Genomic DNA, 18,875 nt, shown 5'->3' on the forward strand with positions numbered 1-18,875 from the left:
TTGAAATGGATACCCCCTGTCAAAGCGGCCACAGCAGAGGCAAAGAGAGATGCTCTTTGTTGCAAATGGATTTAATGTCACTGACTTACTTGTTTGTATTGAACAGGGTACTGCTGTGGTAAAAACTTTCCTCCCTTCCTTAAAATGGAAGGGGCAAGCTTATTCATAACTGCCTTGGCACTGGGACTCGATTAATCCCCTTACACTTGATTGCGATGTTGATGTAAACCATTTTATCCATACGTGTTTTTGGCTTTAGTTCTACCCAAAGTCATCAGCTGTTACACTGCAACATTCGCTGCCAACAGTAAAAGGGACCAACACACACACACACACACACACACACACACACACACACACACACACACACACACACACACACACACACACACACACAGTCCCACCTACCTGCGTCAATCGCATCATTTTGATTTGTTGTTTTCACCGGATGTGCACAGTAGTTATTTTTCATGGGCTTACGGAATTGTCATTTTACATGAAAAAACATGACTTAAATGTGAAATAAAACTATGTTTAGACTATTTTCAATCCCTAATCAAAAATAAGTATGATTTATTTACATACATAATATAAAATATTTCATAATTTTCATCAGAGGGGGTACAATTATATAATACATATTAAATGAATAGGGGGCGCAAAAAAGCTCATTTGGACAGGCATGTCCCCCCCCCCCCCCCCATGCCAATCATATTTGCCTTTTACAAAGTCTAACTGATCCCTCAATTATTATTAACAATTTACCTAGCAGCATGGTGGCCCAGTGGTTAGCACCGTGGCCTCACAGCAAGAAGGTTCTGTCGTTCCGGGCCTTTCTGTGTGGAGTTTGTATGTTCTCCCCATGTTTGCGTGGGTTTCCCCTACCATGGTGCCCCGGTTTCCCCCACCATCAAAAAACATGTACTAGGTTCTCCAGATCTGGAGCACTGTAAATGGCTGCCCACTGCTCCCTTGAGGCATGGGTTGTATGTCTATGTGACAATAAAGTACCTTTACCTATTAACTATAGATAGCCAAATACCTGTCTAACATTAATTCCCCAATACTCAATACTCAGTTACTGTTAATATCACAGTACTTCATTGTTAACCAATAATAACCTAAAATCAAATCATCAATAACCATTTACAACATAGTAGTATTGCCCTAAAAATGATGACATGCTTTGACTGTCACCACAGTTACTTATTATCGGTTCAGTCCATATGAATATGACTTTGTAATTATTGGGTGTCAGTCTAAACGTGATGACTTTACACTAAATCTGGATAAACCATGCATTGTATGCACATATTTCAGATAATAAAGTCTACTTCCATGGTGACCAAATAGGCAAATAGTTTGTGTTGTAAATGTTTTGTATTCTGCCCTTTTTGTTGAGATTTTATCTTGCATTTGTGGTTAGGACACAAGGTAGAATATAATTGTAGTTCCTTCCTTGATCTCCACCTCTCACATTCCAAGTTAATGGAAGTAATTATAGCTCATTTATTTTGTAAGCTCTGGATATTTAATTGTCAGGAAAATATGTGCCCATACTGTGCCTCTCTCTCTCCTTCTTTGCCTTTGAACTCTGTTGTTGTAAGAAAACCTCTGTGACTCCAAACTCAGTGTATTTTTCTTTTCCTGCTGGATTTGACAATTTACATGCTGCTCCATTTGTGGAGCAAAGTTTTTTAAAAAAGCCATTAAAACCCACTGTGTTTTGGGAGTTCATAAGTTTGTGCGAGTTTCAGCTATCGTTATATCGTATGTCAGACAGAAATTATCTGGATGTGGAGCAAGATCTTGAATTAGGAGATTTTGCATGGACATCTCTAGACTTTTTGAGTTGGAATCTTTATTTTGCATGATTGATTTACTTTTTCTTCATTAAAACAGGTTGCAGTGTAATAATACGTATACCCCTTACTGTATGTATATGGAAAGATGGTCTGTTGCTGTTAGGTACAAACCGACATTGCGGTCGTAGTTTCTCATGAAAAATAAACACATTTGCTAAACCTACCTATTGCATCAGCTATAGTAACGTTAAGGGCTTTTTATTGGATGATTATTAAAAAGTTTGGGAAAAGAGACCAATTTCTTTGTTTTATGTAAGTTTAAGTTCTTTTTAGTTAACTTTCTCTTGTTGCTTTACGACTGCAATGGTATATTTTGTCACAATATACAGTACAGGCCAAAAGTTTGGACACACCTTCTCATTCAATGTGTTTCTTTATTTTCATGACTATTTACATTGTAGATTCTCACTGAAGGCATCAAAACTATGAATGAACACATATGGAATTATGTACTTAACAAAAAAGTGTGAAATAACTGAAAACATGTCTTATATTTTAGATTCTTCAAAGTAGCCACCCTTTGCTTATTTTGATAACTCTGCAAACCCTTGGTGTTCTCTCAATGAGCTTCATGAAGTAGTCACCTGAAATGGTTTTCACTTCACAGGTGTGCTTTTTCAGGGTTAATTAGTGGAATTTTTTCCCTTATTAATAAAAAAGCAAAGGGTGGCTACTTTGAAGAATCTAAAATATAAGACATGTTTTCAGGGGTGCCACCTCTGACCCCCCCTCTAGACCCGCCCCTGCTGTGAAGAGGCTGTGTTGTGTGTCCTGTTATTGACCTTGTTGTCAAAGGCTTTTTGGTGCTAATGGCTCTAAATGCCCTGTCTGACCCATTAAACACTGACTGTTTCCAAGCAAGCAAGCAAACAAAGCAGCCCCCCCCCCTCTGCGCTCCCCTCTGCTGACGCCAGGTAAAGCATGGAGGAGGAGTCTGTCTCACCTGCGCTGCATGGGTCTAACCCTCAGCATAGCTTCCCACCGGAGCAGAGCCCTCCTCTCAGCCTCCAGCTGAAACCCAACACCTGTGACATCATGCACGTAGACATTGGCTGCTGGCTGACTGGCTGGCTGACTGGCTGACTGGCCGGCTGACTGGCCCCGCTCACAGTGCCGCGGGCTGTTCACTGCTCTTCACTCCCAGGAGAGATCAGCAGCTCTGACCCGCGCTACCTTTGGAACGGAGCTGATCTGTGTTCAGATCAATCACGCTGCTGCAGAGCTCTGAAGCCTCTACCTGTGGCTGACCTGAGCGGCTGCACACCTCCCCCAGGCTCAGCGCTCCGTCGGCTTGCAGGGGGGGGGGATTGTTTTACAGGCTTTGTAGGGGAATTGGTCAGTTATACCTCTGTGGAACAGCACTAATTCTCAGGATACTCTTGTTTTCTCCATGGAGCTTGACAGGTAAGCACTCGCCTTTCAGCAACTTGTGAACGTGGCCACCTGATCATGTGCCTTGTGAGACTTTTTATATTTTTTTTATAACTTTGTGGCTCTGAAGTATCAATTTAAGGCCTCTCTGAATGATGTCAAAGGTTTAATTGTAGGATTCATGGATTGCACTGAACAACAAAAGTGAGTTATTGGCTACAGATGAGGGTCTGTGCACTCACACAGACACACATGCACACTCACACATAATAGCAAGCTAAGGAGACAGAGAGAAAAGAATGGACAAACAAGACAAAGTGCACCAAAGACTTCAATTTGCCTGCAGGAGTGGAACTTTGAGTCCAGTGTGATTCCGTGCAGAAACAGAAAGCGTTCTACTTGCTATCCATCTTTGATGCTTTTAACCTCCTGCACGTTTCACTCAGTTCAACTTATACAGATATTCATTAACAAAGCCTTGCAGTTAAAAGTTATGAAAGTCATCATCATTTTATGAAAGTTATTTGTTGAGAAATTTTCTAAATAAGAGCTTCAGGGAAAATTGACAAATCCACAAATGCCTAAGATCTAAAATCAAGATGGTGAAGTAATATGGAGCTCTACAAGATACACAGTTTCATGAAAACTAACTAACTTAGTTAGTTAACAGTTTTTTTATAACTGAGAAAAATTGAAGTTTGATGCCAAAGAGATTTCCTAGGAGGAAATGTGTCCTTTAACAGAGAGTTTTACAGACGTTTTAGAATATCATAGTTTATTTTTTACTTTCAAACTGAATGGAAGAAATTCAAATAAAAGAAAGAAATTGAATCTTAGCTACCAATTTGTACAGAAATCGGCACTAAAAACAGCTGTCATATTTTGAAACTCACGCACAAGGACATATCAGTTCTGATTATATTTTATATTTTACGTATTCAGTTCAACAACAAGTTAAAAGTAGGCCAACAGCGTCGTACAGGTCAGCTTCCCTGGAGTGATGTGTTCTGGTAACAAATCACTGAACAAGTTGTCTGAAGTCATGGGAGTAACTCTGAGTTCAACCTTTTGGGGTTGGGGGGGAGGATGGGTTGGGATCGTAGGCGGTTGGGATCTCCACCTTTGAGCAAAATAGAAATTTTTAGCACATCAAACACTTCATTTTCTGCATTGTGGTGAATTTTTCTGCAACAATTTTTGCCTTTTCTGCATCAAGTTATGGTGCAAATGTCTTTATTTATGTAAAGGAAATGATAATTTGGGTGGTTGAACTGGCCAGTTTGCAAACCCCCCACATTCACCTTGTAAATTGTGCCTATGTCTGAAGTTGTTGAGCAGAGAGCTGGCCGGTCTTTGGGGAGTGCTAACATTTCAGGCAGCTGGGCTTATGTCTTTCAACCACTCTATTATCAGCAGCTAATCCCACGGTCCTCTGCAGCCGCTAAATTGTTAGTTTAGAGAAGCCACCATTTTATCAAACATGTCACTACATCTCATTTCACCATGTGTCCTTTCGTATCGAAGGAATTCACCTGCTGCAAAATACTGGTTACTGTTAATAATTAACATGAGGCGATACTTGTATTGTAATTATTTGATGTCAGGTGATGGACATGGATAGTTTTTCAATTGTTTCCCCCCCTAAAGAACTGTATGATGATTTGTGTTTGTGGTGCTCTAGTAAATCCTAACACCAAACAGAAATCCAGCTGTGTTGACTTGATTGTTACTTCTGCAAGGCTGTGTCATTATAATTGCTATTTTTATGATAGATAGATACAGTATATATTTATTTGTCCCATGAGGCAGATTTGTCTTCACAGTCTGTTTCATGCACATGGCAAAATACACGGACAAATACACCAACAGATGACATAAGTACAGGTATACAGACACGTAGAAACAACCACATTTACATCAACGACACCGGTACTATACAAAGTCGCGAGATAGTTTGTTCAGCAGTGCTATGGCAGAAGCGACAATGTAATATTCCCACAATGATGTGAAGTTACAATTCTGAGTATATGAATATAAATATTCTAATGGGGACACACTTTTAAAAAACACATCATTTTCTCACGTTTTGACTTTCTAACCATACTAAACTGGTACCCAGGCCAACTGATCTGGGCAGATGTCAGTACCCGATCCGTTCCACCGGCACGATCCGTTCTGCGCATGTGCAAGATGACACGTATGCCATGACGTAGGCGCAGATAATAATGCTGCGTTCATGCCACCTCGGAATAACAGGCACCGCCCCCCGGTTACGTTGAAAAGCAGGCTACAGCTAAATTAAGACTTTACAGTAATAACAATAACGACAAATATTGAGTGATTGTATTTTAAATGAGTAAATTAGAACTGACGTAACAGCTGTTATATATGTCAACGTTTATTTTCAAGTTTTATTTTGAGGGTCTTTTAAAGTTTACATGCTGTCTCAGCTAGCGGTTAGCCGAATTAGCTGTTAGCTAAACTAACGTTAGCTTCCCGGTGGAGGCTAACGGCAGACCGCTATAATCACCTAGCGGTCCGCCGAATTAGCTATTAGCTAACTAACGTTAGCTGGAGGCTAGCGTGGGAACATGATTGAACAGATTGTGCCGGTGGAACGGATCGGGTACTGACAGCAGAAACGTGATAACATTAGTCTTAAAGGGAAACGCCACTGTTTGTTGAAATAGGGCTTATCACGGTCTCCCCTAGCTGTAGATAGGTGGGCCAACGCATTTTTTGTTCATGCATTGTTTTAGTCCGGTGCAACACCGACACCGGCACTGCTACTTAGCTTAGCGTAGTGAATTAAATCCTATGTTGCCGGTTAGCATGTTGTGAGTAAAAGTGAGCCAACAAAAGACAAAAAAACAACCTAGTTACTTGCACTGAGACAAAAAATGCGTTGGCCTACCTATCTACAGCCAGGGTAGACCGTGATAAGCCCTGTTTCAACAAACGGTGGCGTGTTCCTTTAAGACCCGAACAGATGCATATTTTCTGGCTCCGAAACGCTTTTTTTTTGCTTCTTTTCTTTATAATAATAATAATTTGTCAAATGTGTGACTAAATGTGGGAAAGAAGACACATTTCCCATCATGTGTGTCATCGTATATATCTTGTCTGATTGATATTGCTGTGGACAGAATGATACTCCCCTGCACTCTGAAAAAGTTGACCAACAAACCCTGTTCCTTGCCAGATTAGTGGTTCTGATGCAGCTTTACTTTCCTTTTGTTTTGGTAGTTCAGATAAAAGTAAAAATGGGAATGGAAAACGTTTTGGAATATTATGTTAAGGAGACTGCATGCTCCAACTGAGTTTGGGCTGTTATGGTAGTTATCGCTGTGATGGCTTGCAGGCGATGGGAAGGGTTCTTTTAACATTTCAACACTCGTGTTCTCTGGTACTATACTACAGTCTCTAACTGGATTGATGCTGCGCACTGTCAAGCCACATATCACGCTACTGGTTACATTTTGTGCAACAAGCCTCAGAATGTTGTAAAATAACCACGGACCCCCGTGCTTATGTGCACATCAAACATGTCTTTTAAATGTATTATTCTACACAGTTTCTTATGCACATCAACAGCCGTGTTGACACCTGAAAGTAGGGGGACAAAAAGTCTAGTTGTTCCCCCCCTTATTCCAGCGCCAGTAGCCCTCAGTGGTAGCGCTTTAAAGAAACAAAGAGAAAGCATGGGACATGAGCGCGTGGAGTGGTGGAACCTCCCTCTCCCGCTAGGTTTGTGCGGGCCAGCGTCAGCTGTTGGAATAGGTCCTCACCTCATCACTGCTTTCTATACCAATCACATGCTGCTTTTGACCCCCAGCATTGAGAGCTTACTCTTCCGTCTCATGGCCTCCCCGTGCGCCCCCCCCCCCCCCCCCACCTCCCGCTCTGCCGCCACATAATGGAATCTGAGAGAGGGCTTTGCTCGCGGCAGGTTAATTGCCTCTGAGATTCCTGCGCTAATGGAGCTAATCCCGCCATTGTGTAGTTTGCGCTCCAGATTTGAGCTTGTTTGCCAGGTTATTGTGCGAGGTCGCACGTATTAATTGATTAGCACTCAGGCTCTGTGTGCTCTTGTCTTTCTGATGAATACTTCAAGGAGCTCAGGGAACTGTCGGGCAAAACATTTACTGAAGACGAAACACATGGAAAATATATGCTTACACACACTTTCAATCTGATGTCTGATGTCTATTAGAAACCTTTTATACCACAGCTGGGTGGAGATGAAACTGAGGTTGCCATTAAAACTGGCAATTTAGTTGCCTTATGAAGGGAGCATCCTTCCCTCTTTGATGTAGGAATTCAAAGTCCCCTCCGTCTTCCACAAGCTTCAAAAGCAGAGTTTAAAATATGTTTTACCATTTTATTTTCCCTGGTTCAGTTATTTAGCGTGACATGTATAACTGGGGTCTGTGTGGAACTTAATCCCTCTGACATCTCACTCTTTGTGGATTGACATGCAAAATTTTAACTTGAATTTATTTGGTATTTTTGTTATTGTCTTTTCTTTATATTTTCAAAATTGACCCTGTGAAAAAAAACAGTTTTTTACTCCTGTCACATTATTACTCACTTTGGGCTCATTTTTCACTCTATCTGCAATTCTTGCATCTCAAATTAACAAACACAACCATGGCCAGAAGCAGGAATAGCTCCTAAATGTCTTTTGCACAATATAACACAGTTATAATGGCAAAAAGGAAAAACATAAGTTAAATTCCTTTTTAAATAGAAAAACAGTTGAATCAGATAAGACAACATTTCCCGAAGGGAACACATGTATATACAATACAGGAAAAAAATAATTTTGGCTGCACATCATTCACACAAAGAATTAGTGACATTTTTACCAACTTAACACCAGTGGTGAAATGTTACTGAGTAACTTTTGGAGTAGTCTCGCTTTGCCAGACCCTCCTCCAAAGCTAGATGGAGGAGGGTCTGGCTACTCCACATAGTATTCGGGGAATTGGCATTTCTTTAAACCAATCACAATTGTCTTGGGCGGTGCTAAGCGGCGGAGAAAAGCCGCAGTGCTGCTGCAAAATAGGTTTGGAAGGAACTTGTTGTGGTGGAACATGTGTATGTTTAAAAGTTGTTTTAGTCGTGCAACAGAAAACTCAGATTGGACAGATAGTCTAGCTAGCTGTCTGGATTTACCCTGCAGAGATCTGAGGGAGCAGTTAACCATAGTCCTCAGAAATCCACCGGAGTTTAGAACGCCAACACAAAGGAAGCCCAAGGCAACGGATATCCGGCCTAAATGAATGAAATCCGGCGGAATTCGAACGTCAATCTGAAAGTCGAACATCAAGGACATACTTTTGGAGCTTTTTACACATGTTGGCGGGTTCTACCGAGACACATACACGGATGGTCGGAATTTTGAGAATCTAACGAACAACTCGGTTAGTTAGTTTAGTTAGTTATTATATTTTTTTCTTTGGATATATTTTAAACAAAACATGCTTTATCAAACCCGCCGGCGGGATTTGGGGTAAGGAGGGTTAACTCATGTTCTTTAGATAATGTTAGACATGTAGGATTTAAAGGCAGCGGTTGGTAACTATATACAATATACACTTTTTTATATATTGTTTGAAATGGCCTTTACAATCCAACAGCAGTAAGTCACTTATGGGCTCTGAAAAAGGAGCTAAAAGATCCGTCACCTGTAGCTGCTGTAATCCCTTAAAAACATCCACCAATCACTGCCTTGCGGTCTGCTTGGAGAGAACCAATTAAATTCCCCCTTGCCCCGCTGTGCCTACTCCACCTCTCCCATGAACGAGCCTGAGCTCAGTGCGCGTTGTCTCCACATTGCTACCAGTAGTCATGTCTGTTTTATACATTCTGGATGATAATATTCAGTGTTTGCTTACCGCTGAATGAGACATGAAGTCAAATTGCGATACTTGCTCCGCTCTGAGGCAGCGAGGCAGCGGTGCTCGTGTGCGTCTGTGTGTAGGCAGAGCCCCAAGGGCGGGGCGGGGGGGAGGGGTTAGACAGAGCCCTGAGGAGATTCTACTTTCAAATTTTAAAAACGATAAGGTATTTGCTGATATCTCAAAATCTGTCACGGTACAATTTCGATTCAATTTCATTAAGGAACCTGTGACCGAGACAATATCATATGCCAATTTAACAGTTACATTTATATCAACTCTAAAAAGAAACTAAATAGGCTATGATTTGTCAGTTTTATAACTGAGCTCTTCCAGGCATTTAAATAAAAAACAAACTATTATTTTTAATAAAAAGAATAAATATAAAATGTGTGAATCTAAAATAAAGGGGAATCTTAAGAATATTGAAATTGATAATATTGGATCGTGGATTTTTTAATCCATATAGCGATCCAGACCGATGTATCGTTACACGCACATTACCAACCCTGTCTTTAACTGTTAGCAACAGGAAGCGATATATACTGTAGCTGTTCATAAAAAAAAGAGATGTAAACATTCCTTTGAAGGAATCTTTTGCTGTGAAGCAGTCAGCGATATGCTGCCTTTAGGGCCCATTTACAGGCTCCCTGCATTGTCAAGGCAACTGCTCATCAAGGTGCCTCTCTGATTCAGCAGCTGCAAAGAAAACCCTTCCAGGGATTGTTCTGGCTTTTGCAAAGCCTATCTGATTCATAATGTATGTCAGCCTTTTTCAAAGAGCTGCTGAAGCCTTGTCCTCTTTAGCATTATGTCAGTCAACTGTGATGAAAACCATTTCTTTTACAAGACTTCTGTACGTCGTAGCACAAATTGGATTTCTACACATATTTCTTGTTCAGTCAAACACCAATTAGCAGCTCCTGCCTCTGGTGGCACACCAACATTAAAGGTCCCATGACATGATGCTCCTTGGATGCTTTTATATGGACCTTAGTGGTTCCCTAATAATGTATCTGAAGTCTCTTTCCCGAAATTCAGCCTTGGTTTCAGAATTACAGCCACTAGAGCCAGTCCCACAATGAGCTTTCCTTAGTATGTGCCATTTCTGTGTCTGTAGCTTTAAATGCTATTGAGGAGGAGAGAGGGGGGGCAAGGTGGAGGGTCGGGTTGTGGCCTTCACCAACTGCCACTTTGCTTGTTTGAAAGCCATGATGTATCTCTCTCATGGGTGGGCTAAATTCTCTGGGTGGTCAAAGCAGAGAAAGTGGAAGTAACCTTCCAGATTGGCCCATCTGAGCTTTCATTTTCTCAAAGGCAGAGCAGGATACCCAGGGCTCGGTTTACACCTATCGCCATTTCTAGCCACTGGGGGAACCATAGGCAGGCTGGAGGAACGCATATTAATGTTAAAAGCAACCAGTGCTGGGTCACACCAGAGTTACAGCAAGATGTTGTGGCTAGTTTTGTTCATGGAAAAATGCATTTGGCATTCCAGCTGCCGTTGCATTCATTTCGGACTCTCCAGTTCTCTGTTCCCTCCAAGGTCATTACTTTTACTTTATATACTGGGCGGTGTAGTTGCCTAACCTTAACCACACCTCCCCATAGTGTATTTGCCACAACCACTATATTTCCCTAACATCAGCCATACTGTAATAGCCAACAGATTCTCACTCCCGACGCTTGGTCAGGTGCCTTTGTCATTGTTATTGACGCTAAAAGTTTCATTTAGGGTCATATGACGCGCCTTATCTAAACGCGCTTGGTCGGGACTGTTGGTGTCCCTTTTGACGCAGTTATGTTAAGGAAAAGGTCGTGGGTGGGCTTACGTTTCCGTGACACGCAGGAATAACGGGACGGTTGGGTTTAGGAAAAGAAGAAAGCGACTTTAGGAAACGTGACACGCGGGACACGATCCCCGGTCTCCTGGGTGAAAGTCCTGTGTTGTTTGACCCATCCACCACCCCAACCAACCTCCCTATGCGGAATTTCGGCCTTACATACTACTCGCTACCGTGGTCACTCTTAGTGTTACGTCATCTTCAAACCCCGTGTAGCTGCTGCTCTCCCTGAAGGGCCCTTTTTTTTTTCGTTGCTTCAGACGCTGACAGCCACTGTCCAAACGTCCGGATTTTACGAGTTTGGAGTGAGAACGGGTTGTAATAGCCGTGATTTCCATATATACCATATACTTTTGATTCGATTTGATTCTTTACGATACATGGGTAACGATTGGATTTGTATTGCCATTTCCATTTATTGCGCTTCTGTTTTTTTGATTCAATAGTATTGAGTATTGTAATTTTCTTCTTTAACAAAAAAGTTGAATAATACACTGCTAGAGACAATATATCGTGAGACATTTCTAAAAATTAATTGTTTTCTAAAAAGAATGCACATCACATGTCAGTCAGTCTGAAATTGATTTGGTTCTACTGGAAACGGATATGATGTAGTCGCCGTCGGCGGTACCGTATAAACAGAATATATCATGGTGAGTTATTGGTGAAAATAAAATCATAAGAAGTATTGACTCTGGGGAAAAGAATTGTCACAAAAAAAATCACGATCCATAGATTTTTATGTGGAGTGAGCATTGCGCCTTAGCCTATTTAAATGCTACACTGCATGGAAGGAATCAACGGGAGTAATAGGTGAACCAGCTTTAAAAGTGATGTATTTGTTTTTTTTATATGTGCTGTGTGGTGGATCCAATTCATGCCAATGTAAGGAGTGGTTCATGTGGATTTTGTAACTGATGACTAAATCCCCCCACACCCCATCTGCCAGGCTAAAGAAGGTAACCTGGGGTAAAGGGCCATGCACAGATAATGTAGAAAGGAAGAATTTTAAAAGACGGTGAAGCATTGAATATAATCCGGGGTTTTGCAAAATTGTCCAGTGTGTGGTTCTCGTCTGACAACGAGTTTGGAAAGTTTTCCGTTATACTATAAATGCTGATGTGACCAAGCCTTAAGAGCTTAAATGGTAAATGAAACAAAGCTCTTTTTTAAAGCCCACAGTAACTACGTTTACATGCAAATAAAATTCAGCATTTTTGCCCTTATTTCAAAAAAGACAATATTCCGACTAAGTTATTCACATGGCTAATAAAAGTTAATAGTCCACTAATATTCTATGTTTACATGCAGCCGTGCAAAACAGGATATTTTCAAAGTTTTCCACCGGTGGAGGACTTGTTCGACCATGTGAACACAGCCTCCGTCTTTCAGTCCTTCAACCAGCTTCTTGAAAAGGTCGGTGTTGCGATGTTTGGGCATATCCAAAAACCTGTTGATATCCAAGTCTTCCATAGCGTTTAAAAGTTGCTGTGTTTCTTTTCTTTTGAGCATGCATCTCTACCGCAGCCGGACTCACTTGAACTGTTGGTTCATTGGTTTGTGTACAACATCCGTAGCAACGCACAGAGCTGACCATAAGCCGTAAACCATTGAAAACTGTGGTAACAACCCCGTTTGAGATGCATATTCCGAATGAGCTGTATACATATCCAAAGAATGCCTCTAAAACCAGAATAATACCTGCATATCCCACACGTCCTAATCAGAAAACGCTAAATTCTGAAAAAAGAAGGCCTTATTTGGAATATCCCAATGGAACATGCCGTTTACATGACCTGACATTTACATTGCTACGTTTTGGTTTAAAAAGGAATATCTTTTGCTACGTTTCCCCCTCTCATTCCCCCTGCTTTGGGGCTGTGGGACCATTGGGCTGTGGGAACATAGGGCTGATCCCGACTCTGGAAAGGAAAGGATCCCTACAGAGATATACCTTTTTAAAACTTCTTCAAGACCTTTCTGTTTAACCAGAAACAGCTTTGCTACGTTTTGGTTTAAAAAGGAATATCTTTTGCTACGTTTCCCCCTCTCATTCCCCCTGCTTTGGTGTTTCTGAGCCCCTAAACCGGAGACATTTGGAAACACTTCTGACCCGTTTTGGTTTGGAATCTGCGGGTTGTGTTGCAGTCTCGACGGCTGCAAACGGAGACCTTTGGCAACACCGACGCCAACGCCAATGTTTCGCCCTCTGTTTGGGTCTTATCGGTCACGACGTCTCCTTCTCTGAGACTGAGTTACTAACATTACCATGGCAACTACCAGCAACGGGCGGAGTATACATGTAGCCTCCTGTTTATGCCCAGTATGCGAGAATGTTGATGATATATGAGGTTTGAGCGTGTTAGTTGAAATGCAGATTAGTTCTTCTACTGGAGCTAAAAACACTTTTGGCTCAAGCAATGTAAATGTAGCCTTAATCAATTTCGGGATATTGCCATATTCGGAATAATAGTGGAATATTAGTGTGCATGTAAACATACCAGAGCAGCTTTACAACACCACTCGTGTGTAAAGGTTCCAGCAAAGGATGAGTGGCAACACACCTGCTGAATGCAGTGTGTGTGTGTGTGTGTGTGTGTGTGTGTGTGTGTGTGTGTGTGTGTGTGTGTGTGTGTGTGTGTGTGTGTGTGTGTGTGTGGAGGGGGTGGGGGGTCCTGACTGGCTGTTATGATAGGAGTTATGCTGTAAGACAACCGCTCACTGTGCCAGGCTGAATGGGACAATACAATGGAGAGCAGGGGAGGGCTGGGATTCTTTGAATATGTGTCATCATTCATACATGAAGGGGGATATTTATCATCAGATTGAGCTGAAGGGCCGCCCTCCTCTCAGCCAGCCTGTCTGTCTACAGATACATTAGTATGCTGATAGCTGATGCAGAGGGAAATGATAAGTGACTCGGTGATACTGCAGGCAATGAGCAGGTATTTGTGCCGGCAGGCTTTGCATTTTAATTCTGTGAAGCTGGATTTATATTTTCTTATAATTTGAAACGGTGGTTTTAGGTTTGGATTTAGATTAGATAGATAGAATAGATAGTTACAGTTTGTAAATTGTGATCAGTCATGTAGTCGTGAATAAACAGAGGCCGTTCCTTGCTTTTTCTGTTTTGTGTATTTGTATAAAAGACCATCTAGGCTATACATTCTGTGGTATGTGGCATCGGTCTGTGTTTGTAAGTGATGGTCTTAGAATTAGGAAAAGTCATGAAGTACCAAGGTGATAAAATTATATTTAGTATGAACCTATGAAAAGGTACGGAAGAGGATTAGGGCCACGTGAAAAAATGTATTGAGTTTTGAGTTTGAAGTCAGAATTCTGAGAAAAAGTCAGAATTCAAAAACAAGTTCCTTCACGGGGCTATTTTGCAGAGGCACCACTGCTCTATGGCCAAGACGATTGTGATTGGTTTAAAGAAATGCCAATAAACCAGAGCGTTATTTTTTTCCCATTCCAGGATGCCGTGTGGACTAGCCAGACCTTCCTTTTGCAGCGCTGTGGAGGAAGGCCTGGCAATGCGAGACTGGGTCACACTTCTGTCCCCATACTGAAGGCGTGAGGGAATGTGACTCTCTGTCCATGCAGCTTGGAGCCATGACGGATCAGCAGTGTTCGTATTTAACAGTGTTTATGAAGGCGGTCAGCTGTTGAGTCAGGAAGTGTCTCCTTAAAAAAAGCTTTGTCTGTGGCCTTTGCTATGGTCGAACCATTGAATGGAACACAATGTGGCGATGTGTGAGGAGACAACTTGTTGATAGAGTACGTTACATACATTGGAATGTAACCCAGAGAGCCTGTCAATAAGATTTCAGAGAATTTAGACATCTACAGCAAAAAGAGACAACATGCATTAATGGTTGCTCAGTGACTTGTAATTTGCTATAATATATGTTATTGTTGCTGTCTAATTGCACCATCATTATAGAAAATAGAGAGTAATTTAAGACCAAATGTAATCAGCAGCTTTTCTGCCAGAGGAACATTTTGATTTTACCCTTTGTAACAGTAATACCAACCTATCATGGTGTCATTAAAAAGGCTTTCTTTTTGCTTTATTTCATTTCATTTAAAAATCTATCAAAAAAATAACCCCAGTTATTGTTTTGGAGAAATTGTTGTTTAAATAGAGATAATGCTGATTGCTTCAGTTGATTTTTGGAAATTTGCAGTCTAATAGCAGGACCTAAACCTGTAAATACTGGACAGTGCTCTGTCAATAACCTCATAGTACTTGGTCACATAATCACTTCAACTATTTTATTTCTTTTTGCAGACACTGAGATACATGTAATATTTCTTCAAGAGTACTTCACACTTCTCAGGGTTCTTGAGTTTTATTGGCTCAGAGCTAAAAAGGTTTTGTTTTGGTTTCTTTGGTTATAGCTGTGTTTCTTGTATCCATGGATACTGTAATGTAATGCGTAGTATAATTGCTGCATTTGGTCATTGCAACTATAATATTTGGCTCCAAGTCAGGAGGCTTATTATGCAATACAAACTGAATCATTGTTTGTCCCCTACTCTATGTCCACACAGTTCTCTATACAGAGGCTTACTTAAGTAAAAGTAAAAGTACAGATTTTAAAAACTACTTTAAAAATTAAAATTACAGTGATGTGAGTAAATGTAATTTGTTACTTTCCACCTCTGGTTGGCTTGGAAAGCTAATGTTCCTGTTGGGCCACAGACTAAAGTACACGACACCACCCAAACTAGCAGTTAGTCTGAGCGGCTAACGCTAGATTTGGTTTATCAATGACGCTAGAGAAGCAATACAGGACATAAAATAAACACAGCAGAGGCAACAGATAGGCCGGACCTCCATGTGTAACTATATATCTTTAAACTTTGTCTACCCGGAAGTTCATTTTGCGTTAGCGCAGCGTCACGGTGAGACGGTCCACAAACCGAGGTTAGTCACTTAACGAGGAAGACCCGCATCAGACCCAAAGCTGCGTATGGGGGCAGAATTTTAAACAACGGCTGTATTGTATGTTTCTGTAACACTGATGCTGTGTTTGGGATCCTGGAGACACTGGGCCCTCTTTAACAGCTCAAACTACATACTTCATATTATTTTATCAGCTTCAGACTTCACATTTTTTTCTATTTCTAGGAGAAATACTTACAGTATAAACATGATTTAAAACATGTTTACATTTTCATATGCTCTAAATCTCTTTAGTTATATCTATAGTTAGTTAGTTTGATTTGTTGTAATTGTGTGACGTTTTAATTTCCCAGCGTACTTCAGGGTTGAATTCTTCTGCAGTAAATATCCACTTTGCTTTTCTAACTTCACTCAAGCTATTGTAGCCGAATGTAACTGAACTCCATCGTGTATATTGAGTAACAGGCTCAAATGTCTTTAGTCGACTGGTTATTATTTTTGGATCAGGTACATTATCCTTTCAATGTACAAGCAGTGGCAGCTAACTAATTAGCCCAAACACTTTAAGCTTACACTGTAATCGCTCTTCTCACACGCAAACATAGGCTCACTTTCCTTCTTCCCTTAATACTGATATTACATATATTACAGTGCCCACATTTAACACAGCTGTCAATAAAGCAGTAGTGCAAATGCATCACTGAATGCTGCAGTGATAATCCACAATAAGCCTAGGATTAAAAACAGTTTTCTGATTTTAGCTTGAAAAACATGTACTGTATGTGATATGAAGCCCATAATTCACATTGGGATGACTGGCCCTGTTAGGCCCCAAGCCCCACCTCTGTTTCCATACGTTGTTGGTGGCCATGTTGCTGTGCAGCGTTACACAAAAGTTTAGGAATGCAGAGGTTTTGGGTTGACAGCACACTGGCCCTTGAGGAAATTGGGCTGCTCTGGCAGTAATTGGCTGAGAAATGGCTTTTAGAAGGACATAAATTATTCACCCCAGCCATCTCTTTCCATCCTCGAGATACGAAGGAAATTGACTCATGTTGTACTGAAAAAAAACATAGCTGTGTTTGTTTGTCCAAATTTTTCTCAGCACGACATGTTCTTACTTGGTTGCACCTTGATGGGGACCATCTCACACAGAGTCATGAGACCCAAATTTGTCTCTATGACCCACTGTTTATTTTGTCAACTATGATTAAAATGTATTACAATTGACGTCCTCTCTCTGCCAGCTAACTACCAGATTCATAAAGTCGAATTGCAACCATGAATATGACAAAAAAAGAAGCAAAGCATGATATGCAAATCAAATATGCATGACAGGCATTTATAAAAAGCTAAGCGAATGTTAACAGTACATTATCACGTTAGCTTCATTTGGCTGTCACTACTGTTAACCATCTAAATTTTCAACAAATGAAATCTAATCAATAATGTGAAAGATCAGTGAACACAAACTATATACGCATTTAATGCAAAACAAAACAGTGAAAAAAATCTCAATATGCAGGCCAACATGTATAACAGGTAAGCTAATGCTTAAAATAACATTGTGTTAATGTTGCTTTGGCTATTTTGTATCTGTGTGTAGGCAGGAAATAGCTCAGTATTAATGCAGGTTGTCTTCTAATTGTTTGCTGTTTTTCTAAAACCAGTCTAAACTGAACAATCATCAAATGAATAAAATGTGTCTAATATAAGTTTTTAGTTTTAAAAATCTAGTAAAATGCCAAAATCAACGCTGCTGGTCCAGTGGGCCTGTGTGCATGTGCTGTGTTGGTTACTTATGAGTTCTAATACTTAATCAATATTTGAGTGCAACAAGAATGAGGTCCTTCAGATTTAGAGAAGAGGTTGTTTCATTAGTGTAACGGGAAAATGAGTAACATTGTTACATACATGGCTATAACTTATTACAAAATAATTGTTGCATAATCACAGTAAAAACCCTACAGTGAATACGGAGTTGTTTTTTTCAAGAATTGATTAGGGCGTTGGATATCAGACATGGTGGATTAATGAAATGATTGGTTGATTGATGGGCGCAGTGCTTCATCTCACTGCACTGATGTATCAAAGCTCTCTGAAGGTTGCTTCTCATCTATTTGCTTCGGCTGCCAGCCAGTCTTTCTTCCTGCCAGCTGTCTGGGCCATCAGTAAGTGAATAACCCCGTCGACAAATAGCCTGGATAGTATCTCTCAGTGTCCACAGAGTAATGAGAGGGACTAATCAGTGTCTGCAGAGGAGCATTGTGGGGCTGCAGGGAGAGCCACAACAGGAGATAGGCTAGGTATCGACTGTAAGCTCATCTCCCTTCTTACATCTCGTCTCCTTTAACAGCTCACAGTGGCTGCGCTCTTACTTAATGTAAATCACTGCATCGGGTTCCAACGACCACACCGATGCTTTGCTCTCTCTCTCTCTCTCTCTCTCTCTCTCTCTCTTTCTCTCTCCGGCTTGTTGGCGTTTCAGATTTATTTTTGGAGTTACAATGTATTGTCTTATGCAGATTAGTTATGTTTATCCAGTGATAGACTTAATCTCCATCCATTGGGTAAATATACTGTATTTCCCTCTTGGATAGACTCTAGGGGAGCGTGCCTATGTTCCCACGGCCCTATGTTCCCACAGCCCAATGGTCCCACAGCCCTATGTTCTCACAGCCCAATGGTCCCACAGCCCAATGGTCCCACAGCCCTATGTTCTCACCGCCCAATGGTCCCACAGCCCTATGTTCTGACAGCCCAATGGTCCCACAGCCCTATGTTCTCACCGCCCAATGGTCCCACAGCCCTATGTTCTGACAGCCCAATGGTCCCACAGCCCTATGTTCTCACAGCCCAATGGTCCCACAGCCCTATGTTCCCCCATTTCTAAGATATTTTTGAAAATTAGGCCCTAACCCTAACCCCCCTAACTCTAACCGTAAAATTACTCATTCATTCATTCATTCATTTACTATAA

General features: G+C 41.1%; 1 protein-coding gene across 11 annotated transcripts in view; it reads left to right on the forward strand.

Annotated features, from left to right (window-relative positions):
• Positions 1–18,875, forward strand: part of ptprfa (protein tyrosine phosphatase receptor type Fa) — a 404,110-nt gene that overhangs the window by 64,392 nt on the left and 320,843 nt on the right. For 10 of the 11 annotated variants that reach the window (XM_028586900.1, XM_028586904.1, XM_028586903.1 and 7 more), the window contains exon 1: positions 3,016–3,269. The exons of the other annotated variant lie outside the window; for it this stretch is intronic. The gene's annotated coding sequence lies outside the window, so the exon portion shown is untranslated. Of the gene's footprint in view, positions 1–3,015; positions 3,270–18,875 lie in introns of those variants that run through there. 11 annotated transcript variants of the gene reach the window in all.

This window comes from Perca flavescens, chromosome 9 (assembly GCF_004354835.1).
Source record: "Perca flavescens isolate YP-PL-M2 chromosome 9, PFLA_1.0, whole genome shotgun sequence".
NCBI classification, from domain to species: domain Eukaryota; kingdom Metazoa; phylum Chordata; class Actinopteri; order Perciformes; family Percidae; genus Perca; species Perca flavescens.